Below are 14,137 nucleotides of genomic sequence, written 5' to 3'. Positions count from 1 at the left end.
GTCCGCCCTGTGACCCTGTCTGCAGCTGTGCCTGGCACCCTTATTTCGATGTGTGCTACTTTGGTGTGTAGACGTTCCCTCGCAGCGCCTATTTCGATGTGGTGCTGCACAACGTCGATGTTGAACATCGACATTGCCAGCCCTGGAGGACGTGTAGACGTTATTCATCGAAATAGTCGCCACATCGAAATAGGCTACTTCGATGTAGGCTTCAAGTGTAGACGTAGCCAGAAAGGGTTATCCTGTCTTCAAACAACTTTTTTTTTTCGCAGATTTATAAAGTTTTCGTTTTCTTTTGATACACTAAGATTGCCCTCAGAAACATTTGGGAAAATAGGACCTTGGTGTCAACCACAGTTTAGCCTATTTTTTTTGGTCTGTGGACGGAGTAAAATTTGTTATGTGCATGGAGGCATGTGCGAGTGTGCACCACCAATAGAAATAAATGTTACCAGCTGTGGGTGGCTGTGGGTGCTCTGCTAATCCACTGGGTGGCACCTGAATCTCTTCTGGGCAGCTGCCCAACTGCTCAGCTTATAGGGAACATAGAGCTCTTAGAAGCGAGGGCACTTTTTTCATGGTAAATTGACACCAGTGTTCCCTATAAGCTGAGCACTTAAGCGTGGGACTTCCTTTTGGGAGATCCCCCAGGGGCCACGTCTCTACACGTTATTTTACAGTCTGGACTTCTTCCAGACTCCTAATCATGTGACCCTATGCTAGTAAGGTGCTGGAAATTTACATCTACACCTCAACAGAATTTTTCGGGCCGTTTATTAGCATGTGGCATGTGTAGAAACGGCCTAAGAGTTTTGTTGACAAAAAGCTGGTTTTGTCAACAAAACTCTCAGAGGATCCACATTAAAAATGCATTCTGTCAAGAGTCAACCAGCAGAATGTGGCACATTTGTTGAAAACTTTCTGCCTCACCCCCACAAAGCACAATGCCTTTCTCAACAAAATCTGTTGACACAAAAGTTGTGTGGGCTCTCCAGGAGGCCCTCTTTCAACAGACAGGGCTTCTGGATCACCGGACAGCCCTGTCTGCTGTGCTTCCAGTAGGTGGTTCTGTTGAGAGAGTGGTCACGCAGTCTGGCTTTGTTGTCTGGCCACAAGCTGTTGACAGAAGTTTTTTTGGAAGATATCTTCCGACAGTAACTTCTGTCGACAGATCTCTGTAGGGTAGACATAGCCTTAGGCTACTTCTACACTATGAGATAAATTCAACTTTATTAATATTAATTTTGTAATTCTGGAATTAATAAGTTCAAATTTGACCATCCTCGCCTCCCATGTGCTCCTCATGAAGTCAGCTCATTACTACCACACTCAAATTGGCAAACATCGACTGCTGCAGTAGTGCATTGTGGGAACCTATCCCACAGTTCCCTCATCTCCATAGCATCCTGGGTATGCTCACTGGTCTTTGACATCATCTTCCCACATTTCATTTTCCTCATTCCCCCTCCCTCCCGTGCTAAACAAACATCCATTTTTCTCGTTGAAAAGAAGGAAAAGTAGGGCATCCATGCAGATGGCAAAAAAGTTTACGAAAATGTCTTTCTTCTGCAGCTGAATTCTCAAGTGGCCATCAACTGAGTGTCCCCCTCCTGTGGTTGCATCCGATCCCTGAAAATAATACAGAGACCTGACTATATTCTCAAAGTTAGAAGAAAGAGGACAGAAAAATGTAGGAAAAAAGATTTTTGACTTTATTGCAAATAATACAGGGACCCTGAAAAATTTGAAGAAAGAGAATACGGGAAAGTTTTTAGACAAAATTGTTGCTGAGGGGAGAGTTTTTAGCTTTCTTGTGCACTATAAGGCTTCTTGCAATGACTGTGTTCTCAACTGGCCATCCACTGAGTGTCCCATCTCCCATCATTGCATCTGATCCCTGAAAATAACACAGGGGCCTGGACTTTATTCTCAAAGTTAGAAGAAAGAGGATAGAAAAGTCTAGGAAAATAGAATTTTTGGCTTTCCCCTCCACTATACAGATATTGCCAACATGGGTTCTACGGCTGTGTTCTCCACTGGCCATCCACTGAGTATCTCCCCTCCCATCATTGCATGTGATCCCTGAAAATAATACAGGGACCCCAAAAAGCAGGAAGAAAGAGACAATAGGAAAGTTTTTCAGAAAAGAGAGTTGCTGAGGGGAGAGTTTTTGGCTTTCTTGTGCACTATAAGGCTTCTTGCAATGACTGTGTTCTCAACTGGCCATCCACTGAGTGTCCCATCTCCCATCGTTGCATCTGATCCCTGAAAATAACACAGGGGCCTGGACTGTATTCTCAAATTTAGAAGAAAGAGGATAGAAATATCTAGGAAAAAAGAATTTTTGGCTTTTCTCTTCGCTACACAGATATTGCCAACCTGGGGGATGGCAGTGAAATCTCATACACTGAACTTATAACATACACAGGAATCTCAACTAGCCCCCCTCCCCCGTGTTTCAGAGGGGGTCCAAGCATGAAGACAGATAGGAGATGTTCGCAGACAGACTTTAAAGCAGAAATATCAAACCAGCAAGTGTCTGCAAAGGACAGCAAGCTCCTAAAAATACATTGGTGAGGTGTGGGGGGTGGTTCCTGTGGTCTGCGGCTGCAGAGCTGCTTGGAATGTTGAGGTAGCTGAAGTAGCACCACCCCCCCGACTATCTGAGCTGCCGGGGAAGACTTCCCTCCAGTGACTGCAAGCCCCAGTAGTCCCATGCTGTGGGCATGGGGATGTTCAGTGGGGGGCCAGTAGAAGTGGTCGTCCCTGAGTATCTTAGCCACTGGAGGAGACTTCACCCTGGTGGCAGCAAAGCCTCACAGTATCTTAGCTGCCGGGGGGAGACTTTTCCCCGGTGGCTGCAAGCCCCAGTGGTCCCACGCTATGGGCATGGAGGGGTTCGAGGGGGCTGGTTGAAGTGGTCCTTCCAGAATATCTTAGCTGCTGGGGAAGACTTCCCCCCGTGGGCTGCAACCCCACTGGTCCCATGCTACGGACATTGGGGTTCTCAGTGGAGGGCCAGTTGACGTGGTTCTCATTGAGTATCTTAGCCGCTGGGGGAGACTTCCCCACAGCATCAACGAGCCCCCCAAATGTATTAGCTGCTGGGGGAGACTTCTCCCTGGCACCTGCAAACCCGCAAATATCTTTCCTGCCCTTGGAGTCCTAAACGTGTGCACTCTATGAGATGGTGCTGCCTGGCAGCATGGTCAGCACCAAACGGCAGGCACATATTTTTATTGGGCTACCCACGTGATGTGGCTGCATGCGGGAAAGACCCAGACTACGTGGTGCCTCGGGGGGAGGGATGGGGGTTCGTGCACAAATGTAAACCACTGAGAAGTTTGTCAGAATCTTATGCAAGCACAACCCCCACCACAGAGTGTTGCCACAGGGTGTGGCGGGGCAGTGGCTGGTGCCAGGCAGAACAAAAAAAAAAATAGCAAGTGCAGAGACAGAACCGCCAACACCCTGCAGGGGCTATTTGTAATGGGTAGATGTGCTCACAGCACTACTAGCAAAGGAAGAAAAACACTTCTCAGGCTCTCATACAAACATGACCTCACAGCCACAGGTTTGCTGCTCCCGCTTTTAAATTCACAGGTTTCCTGTTACCTAATTAACTAGAGAGCAGCAGCCAGAGCGGAGCACTGAGGGGCATGGTGGATTACATACAGGACACCCCTGCATGCTAATAAATTTCATTTTAAGATGTGGCACTTCCACACTGGCCTTTAATCGACCTGAATTTGAGCTTGACGCTGTACCCATTAGGTATCAACGATACTGTAATCTCAATATTAGTGCTCCCTAAATTGTGCTAATTGTATTTACAATGAAGACAGTCATGTGGTAATGTCAAGCTAACTGCCTTGAATATGAATTTGTCTCACAGTGTAGATGCAGCCTTAGTGTGTTCTGCAGCTTATGTGAGTACCGCTACCTTAAGGCACGTGAACCAAATCAGAAATTCTCTGTGCATGTATTTAGCTAGAGCAGTATTGTGTATGGATGGATGCTGCCCTGGCTTGAGGCAGGCAGAATTAAATGTTAACCTTTGGTGCTATTAAATACATTGTTTTCTTTAGTTGTGGTAATGAATCACCTTATGAATCAAATATACAATCTTCCTTATAATAATTTTTTAACTTGAGTGGCTTTGGATGACTGAGTTTATCAAGTGGTGCTGCACTGATGATAAATTCAAATGTGCTGTATTAGTTGAATAGAGAGAAATGCTGCATATCAATTTTCTTAAACACAAAAACACTCATGACAAAGGCAATAACGCTGTCATCAGCCCTAATGAGTGCCTGTAAAATGCTATACCACAACACTTTGTCATCTGGTGTCTCTGTTTATTTGTGGCCCATCTCTCTTACTCTGATAAAATAAAAACCTTCCAAATGTTCATCTAACACTGGAAATGAATCAAAATACTTAGAGGGTTTGAAAAAAGTTTAGTTATGCATATTTGTCATTATTTGAATGCTGTGTAGTTGCAGCTGTGTCAGTCCTAGGCTATTAGGACCACAAGGTGGGTGAGGGAATATCATATATTGGACCAGTTTCTGCTGGTAAGAGAGACAAGCTTTCAAGCCACACAGAGCTGCTCTTTAGGGCCAGGAAAGAATCTTTCCCAGAGGAAGAGCTCTGAGTGGCTTGAAAGCTTTCCAATCTCACCAACAGAATTTGGTACAATAAAAATATAGTATCTCACCCAGCTTGTCATTATTTGTCATTTTCAAACACTTTTTACTACTTTGGAAACTGGCAATAGAAATATCTGGAATTTCACAAATAGGCATGTTTTCCCTGAGATTTCAAGCCCAAACCTGTAGGCACACGAGACATGGATAATTATCTTACGCATGAACCAAAGTGACCTAACCGTAAGAGGTCCATCCTTTGCTCTTCTGTTGTAAAACTAATGGATGTGATTATATCCTTGACTACATTTAAAAACAGCAGCATTTGAACTTAGTGATGTGCTTTAGACAGTGGCAAGCACAATGGGGACCCTGTACTGCATTATTTTGATTCCCCGCTGAGCCTTTTTTCCCCCTTTTTCAGCTGACTTCAAAGACCCCTGGAGGTTCCAAGTGCTTTACTTAGCTTCTTCTTCTAACTCACAGTCTGTTTGTCAGGCTCACCTCGGGAAACTCTGCACCTCCCAGGACCCAGTCAGTTTTTTCAGATCAGTTACTGAAACTAGCAGGTAATTTAACACGCTGCCCATTACAAACTGCAAATCTTTTATTACAAACTCCCAAATTCTGTACAAGTCTGTCCCCATGAAATAGTCATTCAAATAGCAAAGATTTCCAAAAAGAAAAGGAACTGTCCAGGGAAGAAGAATGCTGCCTCCCAAAATGAGACTAAAGAAGAAATAGTGCAATGATAACTTATTGAACTGAACTCTGAACCTTTCATTTGCACCAGATTTAAACTGACATGACTCCATTAACTTTAACGGAATTAATTCTGATCTACACATCTCTCAGTGAAAGGAAAAGCAGGCGCAATGCTGTACTCAGGTGGCTGGACTTGACCTTGTGAGGTCCCTCCCAGTGCTACATTTCTGTGATTCTATCGTGGGCTGTTAAAGGGTCATTCACCCGCAGTTGTTGCAGTGTCTGCAGTTACTGCCATGTTCTAAGCATAGGAGGAGAGGTTTACATGTGTGACTTGAACTAATCCAGTTTGTGAGACCAGAGAGACTGTTCAGATCCTTGCCTGGCCAAACACAATCCAATGACCTAAAATGCCAGGATAATCTGTAACTATATGTACTGCATGACTCTTTCCGACGACCCAAACAATGGCATGTTGTTGGGTGTGTGCCAATGACATTTTCCTGGTGAGCTGGTCATTGAAATGTAGTGTTATGAGTGAGTCTGTTTCACACCCCATTTCAGAGGCTCTGGCAGCCAGATGTTGCCCACCCTTTGGATCAAGTGAAGTATGGAACATAGCTATAAATATAATTATTAATAAGAATAATTTTTGTTATAGTAGCACCTTGAGGACCCAGCCAAGATTAGGACCCCACTGTATCTGGCACTATGTTCATTACTTCGTATAGGACAACTCCTGTCCCAAAGAATTTGCAGGTGAAAGAGAAAAGAACACACGTCAGGAAAAGAAACACAGGTATAGAACGTTAAATGACTTACCCAAGGTCATATAGCAGGTGAGTAGAGTATAGAGTAAAGCTCTCCTGGCTCATAGTCTAATTCTCTTTCACTAGACCATGCTGCCTCTCTCTAGAGCAGGGTTTTTAAATTGTGTTCCACAGAACACTGGGGTTCTGTGAACAACATCTGACACTTTTTTGATACCCTGCACTGATGGTCTATATTTTCTGTTATTAAAACTAGATACAGTGTTACTTGTTCATTGCTGTGATACGCGATTAAATTACTGTATTTTGGTTTTGCTGTATATATTGCTGTTTGGGTTCTTTGACTTGACTAATATTTTTTGAAGAAAATTTTCCTAGGTATTCCAAATAAAAAATAGTATTGTATGGTGTTTGGTGGTCTCAGAAAGTTTAAGAAACACAGTGGTAGAGGGTATGTAGCATCTCTGTGTGACTATAATGTGCATTTTAAGATATTCCTTTTCACGGCAGGCAATTGCCCTACATGACGTGCTCCAAAGGAAAGAGTCTTAGTTTATATGGCATCTTACTATGCAGGTTAATTATAATTATTTCAACATTACCTCTGTCTTGGTTGCGGGAAGAAATGCTTAAAAGCAGAAGGGGAGCAAATAGCAGCATGACAACTAGCTATCTATTGCACCAGGGGGCTGGGTGGAAAGAGTTCAGAAGATCTGTCACTTAAACCTGAGGGCACATTGAGGTCACATTTCCCATGGATCCTCCAACGTTACAGGGAGTTAAACATGAAGTGCTTTTTCCATACACAGAAGACTACTGAGTTCTGAGCACGTTTTCATTTTCTGAGCATTTTTTCCTGGAACACAATGACTTGCTCCTTGAAAATGTGTCCGTAACTGTTGAGCTTCAGTTTTTTAGTTGTTTATTCTTATTTCTGTAGCATTTTGCATGAACTATATCTGCCAACTAAAGCACTTCATTATTCCTGGATATAATGCATTTGAAGCAACCGATAGTTTTTGATGTGTGGTTCTTTTTTTTAAGGTGGGAGACTACAGTAACCTTTTGGCAAAGATCCATCTCATTTGTTTGCATTTCCCTCTATCCTCACCTCCTTTGGGCTTTCAAGTGAACTGAACATATGCATCCTCTTTTTCCCTTTTTGACAACAACAAAAAACACATTTTCAAAAAAATAGGAAGGACCTGAAATATTTCACTTTCCTGAATGACATACTTAGGTGTTCTCTTGTGTCTGAACTGAAATTTAAAGTCACATTATGTTTTGTAAAAAAACACATTGTTTCCTATATAGCTCATTTATGATTTCATCTGTGAGACATCCGTCTGATGTGTTTTTACCTCTCTTTCCTGTGGCTTTTAAATGTTTTTGTTTAGCTTTTAGTTCTTGTCTTGCGTTAATGAAGATGGGATCGGTAGTTAGGGAAACTAAGTAACATTTCACTTTCATGTGTTAGCTTGACGCTTTGAAAATAGATCTTAGACTTTAGTGCCTCATATCCATCTCCATTCTGCTTTCGAACATGAACAGGAAAGTGGCACAGTAATTTAAGTTGTTCTGGCAGTAAGCTCTGTATAACTCTCATCTCTTTGAAATATATTTGAAAGTGTGCTGTTTATTGTTTGAAAGTCAGAAATGTCATTTTAGCCATGTGGGTTTTTTAGTGCATGTTTTGAATTGTTATATTTCCCCAACACACATCTGTGTATTTTCTTCCTCTGTTTTCCTTTTGAAATTGCCAGCTCCCATTGTTGGTCTGAATTTCATTTATTGTGAAACAAATTTTATTTTGTACAGCATAAGCATTTATATGGCCCTGCAGCAGCCTAAGTGTTTCAAATGTGTACCCAAGAACAGCTTTCTTGCCTCCATGGATGTCACCTCCCTATATACCAACACCCTGCATCATGATTACATCGCTGCCTGCCTCAAATACCTATGAGATATAGTATAACACTTGGAAAACCATCCTATAAAAATGCCAACCTCACCCATTTTGTCATCACCTATTACAGTTTCTCATTTAACAACACTTTGTCCAAACCATGGAAAGAGGTGAATTTAGGATGGCTCCCCAATTACCCTGCCTCAGAAGAGAATTATTGAAATGTAGAACTAGAAGGAAATTTGGCAGGTCATCTTGTCCACTTGTCTGCACCGAGACGGGACGTACTTTATCTATACCAGGGATGGGAAACCTGAGGTCCACAGGCCGGATGCAGCCCATCAGGGTAATCTGATCATGGGTAACGAAACATTTTGCTGAAGTTGATGATCCAAAGGCACCACTCTTCACAAATCCGGGTGGCCACTGTTTGCTGTTCCTGGTCAATGGAAGCAGCAGGAAGCAGTAGCCAGCACATCCCTGTGGCCCCTTTACCTGCAGGTGCCACCCCTGCAGCTCTCACTGGCCGGGAACAGTGAGTCACAGCCACTGGGTCAGCCAATGTCAAAAAAATGTTTCGCAGCCTGATGAAGTGGGTCTTTGCCCATGAAAGCTTATGCTCCAATAAATCTCTCAATGCGAAAGATGCCACAGGGCTTCTTGTTGCATTTGTGGATACAGACTAACAGTTACCCCTCTGATACTTGTCACCATTATACAGTATGACTGAATATCAGAGAGGTAGCCATGTTAGTCTGTAGCTTCGAGAACAACAAGAAGTCCTGTGGCAGCTTATAGACTAATAGATATGCAGTGGGTCTTTGCCCACGAAAGCTTACGCTTCAAAATATCTGTTAGTCTAGAAGGTGCCACAGGACTTCTTATTGTATGGCAGATTTTCAAAAGTGACTGGTCATTCTGGGTACCTCTGTTTTGAGAGACCCAACTTAAGACACTTTGAAGGAGCCTGGTTTTTTAGAATATGAATGCTCAACACTTTCTGGCTACATCTACACTAGAGAGTTTTGTAGGCAAAACTGGGATTTTGTCAACAAAACTCACAGAGCATCTACACACAGAACAGGGGGTAGCCAAGTTAGTCTATGTCTTCAGAAACAACAAGAAGTACTGTGGCACCTTAGGCCACGTCTCCACTAGTCGGCTACTTCGAAGTAGCCTGCACAACGTCAAAATAGCACGCGTTGTGTCTACATGTGCCATGTGCTACTTCAAAGTTGAAATCGACGTTAGGCAGCGAGACCTCGAAATCGCTATTCCTATCCAAAGATGGGAATAGCTCCCTATGTCGACTTTAAAAGTCAAAGTAGGGCATGTGTAGACGATCCGCATCCTGCTACTTCGAAATAGCAGGGTCCTGCATGGCGGCCATCAGCTTTGAGGTTGAGATGTGCTGTCCAGCTCTATGATCACCGCGTGCAGCAGCCCTAAAAGCACCACGCCCCCAGATTTCCTGTGGCCGGAAGCTGAGAGCGTGCAGGCAGCAGCACACAGACGTGCTAGCCCTGCATGCTTTCCAGAGGCCCTGAACCACCCATCCTGCACCCATGGCATCCAGCCAACCCGAGGGGACCCAGGGCCCCCTGGCAGCCAAATGGGGGGCCAAAAAGTGGCAGGGCCCCTTCTGGTTGGAGGTCAAGCTCTGAGAACTGCTGGGGCTCTGGGGTGAGGAGGAGGTGCTCCACATGATGGGGAACAAGCGGCGGAACACGGAAGCATTTGCCCAACTGGCTGAGGGCCTGGCTGCCCAGGGTCAGTCTGCCTGCACTTCGGCTCATGTCCAGAACAAAGTGATGGTAGGGTTGCGGCAGGGTTATGCCTGGGCCTGGGACTCGGCCAGCTGGTCTGGGGATGCCCCCGCTGCGTACCCCTTCTCCCCCTGCTGGCCACACTGGACACCGCAGCCGTGGAGTCCCAGCAGGCCTTGGAGCTGGAGTCCAACCTGGAGGCCAGTCCCACACCCTGGGGCCCACCTGAGGAGCCAGCCCACGGGAGGGCAGAGGAGGGGTCCAGCAGCGAGGGGAGGGCTCCTCATAGACCTCCCCTCCTGGAGCACCAGCCCAGCGTTCGCCCACCAGGGTTCCCCTGACTGTGGCAGTGGATAGTCAGGTACGTACCCTACAGGGCACACACCCCTGGGTCATGGGGCGGGGGCACCAGACACAACCGGGGACCCCCCACACCCCCAGCAAATCCCGACCCACAACTGCCCAGCCACAGCACAGTCCCAAGATGGCGGTATGGCCATCAACACCCACACCCATGGACAGCACTATGCCCTAACCCCACAGGCGGGAGGACCATGCAATGGGGCCACCCAACAAGGACACCATACCCACCAACGGGGGAAGGAGACCCAGCACCCAAAGGAGGATGGGGGGCATGGGCCACGGGCCAGGGCACAGTACGAACAGCTTTCCCCTCCCTCTTTCCCCTTTCCACAGCCACATCATCCAAGGCACCAGGGAAGCAAGCACCCTCTGTATTCCTGCTGGAGACCCCGCCGGAGGTCAGGCACTGCCATCACCTGAGGGCACCTCTGAGGCCAGGATGGGCATGCCACCGCCAGATCCAGCAGATGGCCCCTGTGGACCCCCAGCTTCTGCTGGCTCTCCGGTGGCAGGCAGAGGTGGCTGAGGAGTGGCTGCTGTTCTACAGGAAGGAGTCCATCTGGCACCGGGCAGCGTGGCAGGAGTTCCTGGGGGGTCTTCCGGGACATAGCTGGGTTGTTCTGGGAGGCTGTGGCCCAGCTCCCACCCCACCACTGCCCTGCCTCCTGTCCCCTCTGCTGCTCCACCTGATGCTCCCACTGCCACCCCACCTGCCAGCCCCCCAGTACTGGAGCCCACTGGGGCTGAAGACACAGCCAGTGGACACATCCCGGCCATACCTGTCGGTCCTCTCGGCTCCCAGCCTGCTGTGCTGGGGACCGCGAACAAGCAGGGGCCTGTGACCCGAACCTGCTGGGGGTCACGCCCCTCTACCCCCACCCTGGATCGATGGGCCAACAGCCGAGCCATCCACTGACCCCCCATTTATATATAGTTGTCTCCCCATTTGTATATTAGTTCCAGTTTTTGCCGTGCACATACCACCAGACAGTTTTATCAGTATTCAGTAATTCACAGTTTTATTTTTCAAAGAACCTGAGACGTGTGCTTGTTGTGAGGATAGCGTGCGGGTGGTGGGGGCGGTGTGCAGGAGGCCCACCAGTGATGATCAGGGAGGTACTCGGGGTCCCCCTGATCAAAATGGGCCTGCAGGACCTCGCGAACCCGTACTCCCCTCACAGTGGGCCTGGCGACTGGGTGTGGCGGCTGGTAGGAGGAAGCCTGTGCAGGTGTTGACTGCCCACCCCTGGATGAAGGCCCCCCCCCTTGCACTCAGCAATGTTGTGGAGTGTGCAGCACATGTCCACAACCTGGGGGATGTTCTGGAGGCCAACGTGCAGGTGGGTGATGTCCAGGCGGCTGAAGGTCCCCTCCAGCACCCGGCAGGCATGGATCAGGTCAGGTGACTGTTGAACCCCTCCTGGCTGGCAGTGAGGTGGCCAGTGGACAGGTGCATGAGCCAGGGCTGGAGGGGGTAGGCTGCGTCTGCCACGAGGCAGAGGGGCACAGTGGTGTCCCCCAGAGGTCCGTGCTTCCAGCCAGCAGCACGGACCTGAGTTCTGGAAGACATGGGCGTCATGTGTGCAGCTGGGCCAGGCCACGTACACATCCTGGAAGCAGTCCTGGCTGTCCACCATGTCCTGAAGGACCACGGCGTTGTAGCCCCTCTGGTTTATGTATCTTCCCCCGCTGTGGTTTGGGGCTTGGATGCGGATGTGGGTCCCGTCTAGGGCCCTGAAGCAGTTCAGGAACCCTGTGGCAGCAACTCTGGCGATGGCTGCATCCAGGTCCCTGACTTGAACGACCCTCTGGAGCAGCAAGGCATTGAGCGCAAGGACCACCTGTGTGGAGGGGACATGAGTGCTCATGAGGGTGTGCAGGGTGCCCCAGACCCCTCCCCCCAGGCACCCCACCCAGGCACCCTTCAAGGCAAGTGCCACCTACCCCTTACCTCCCCGGGCACCCCTCTCTCCCCGGCCCCACACCTGGGCCCCTCCCTCCCAGGACACCTCTCTCTCCCCAGCCCCACACCCAGGCCCCACCCTTCCAGGGCACGTGTCCCTTTCCAGGCCTCCACCTGAGCCCCTCCCTTCCTGGGCACCCCTCCCTCCCAGGGTACCCCTCGCTCCCCAGGCCTGCACCCAGGCCCCCCTCCATGGCCCCCCAGCCCCCAGTGGGTGCAAGCCCAGGCCTCCTTACCTCCATGACGACGGCCCCAACTGTGGCCTTTCTCACCCCAAACTGGTGGCCCACGGAGCGGTAACTGTCTGGAGAGGACAGTTTCCAGATGGCAATTGCGACCCTCTTCTCCACAGGGAGGATGCACTGCATCTGTGTGTCCTGGTGCCTCAGTGCAGGGGTGAGCCACTGGCAGAGCTCCAGAAAGGTCTGCCGGTGCATGTGGAAGTTCTGCAGCCACATGTAGTCATCCCACTCCTGCACAACCAGCTTCTCCCACCACTTGGAGCTGGTGGGGTAGCTCCAGAGGCAGCGGAACACCTGGCAGGGGCGAAACAGGGGAGCCCAGTGGTCAAAGGCATCCCCGTCTGCTCCCAGGAAGGGCCCCCCTGCCAGGAGCTGCTGGGCAGCCTCCCATGAAGCGCCTAGCAGGGCGCTTGCTCCCTGGGTGACAACCTGGAAAGCTTCCAGGTGCTGCTGCTGCTGCTGCTGCTGCTGCTGAGGTTCCATGGCTGCTGTGCCTCAGTCTGCGAGAGTGTGGCGAGTGCTCTGTAGACCTCGTACTGTGCAGGCCGGGTGCATCTGGGAGGAGCTCTTGAAAGGAGCAGCTTGCTGTTGCCCCGGAAGGGCTAGTCCAGCCTGTGACCCCATCCGCAGGCTTTCCTGTCCCCTTATTTCGAAGGGGAGCACTTGTGTGTGTGGACACTCTGCTTTTCCTTCTGGGGTGGCCCCTTTCAATGTTCCCTGTTGCTACTTCAATGTTGAACATCAATGGCACTAGACCCAAAGGATGTGTGAACGATACACGTCGAAGTAGCCTATTTTGATGTTGTTACTTCGAAATAGGTTACTTTGATGTATTGTCCTCATGTAGCTGTAGCCCTATAGACTAACAGATATTTTGAGGCATAAGCGTTTGTGGGCAAAGACCCACTTCGTCTGACAAAGCAGGTCTTTGCCTATGAAAGCTTATGCTCCAAAGTATCTCTGCATTTACAAAGTGCCACAGGACTTCTTGTTGTTTTACACACAAAATGCGTTTTGTTAACAGAAACTGTGGACAAAAAAGCCGAGTAGATGCTCCAGGGTCCCTTTTGTCGACAGAGTGAATCAAAAGATCAATCTGCTTTTATGCATAGATGTGATCTGTTCACAGAAGTTTTGTCAGAACATCTCTTTGACAGTAACCTCTGTAGACAGATGCTTCTAGTGTAGACATAGCCTCTGAAAATGAGGCCTTCTTATGATATATCATATTGGGTCCACAGAAACTGAGACTGACAGAAATGTTAACCACTTTCTAGAAGCTTGGCCATATATGAATACATGAATCTATTGTATACATGTACTGCACATCTCTAACTTTCCTTAACTACAGAGGTTCACATTGGAATTACAGTAGACCCTCACTTCGTGCATACTCAACTTACGCATTTTTATATTAATGTGAGTTGAGTCCAGAGGGACCCTGCTTTCTTGTACACCACCTCTCTGCTTACCCTCGCTCTACCGGAAGGCTCAGAAGCTCCTTAGGAGGCAGCTTCTGCCTTGCGGCTGCCTGGCACTGCAATGCCGGGGATGGAGAGGGGCAGGTATGGCTGGAGATGCCTGGGGCCAAACCACACTGCAGCTGGAGCTGCCCAGGGCTCCAGGGCCATGGCTGGCACTGCGTCCACCTGAACAGTCCCAGGACCAAGAAGTGCTACTGCTGGAGCTCCCCAGGCTCCAGTGCCGCAGCTGGAGATACTGCCACATAGCAGCCCTGGGGCCAAGCCATGCTGCAGCTGGGGGCGTGGCAGA

The sequence above is a fragment of the Carettochelys insculpta genome, chromosome 1, assembly GCF_033958435.1.
Source record: "Carettochelys insculpta isolate YL-2023 chromosome 1, ASM3395843v1, whole genome shotgun sequence".
In the NCBI taxonomy this organism is placed as follows: domain Eukaryota; kingdom Metazoa; phylum Chordata; order Testudines; family Carettochelyidae; genus Carettochelys; species Carettochelys insculpta.
Note: the sequence above shows the minus strand (reverse complement) of the source record.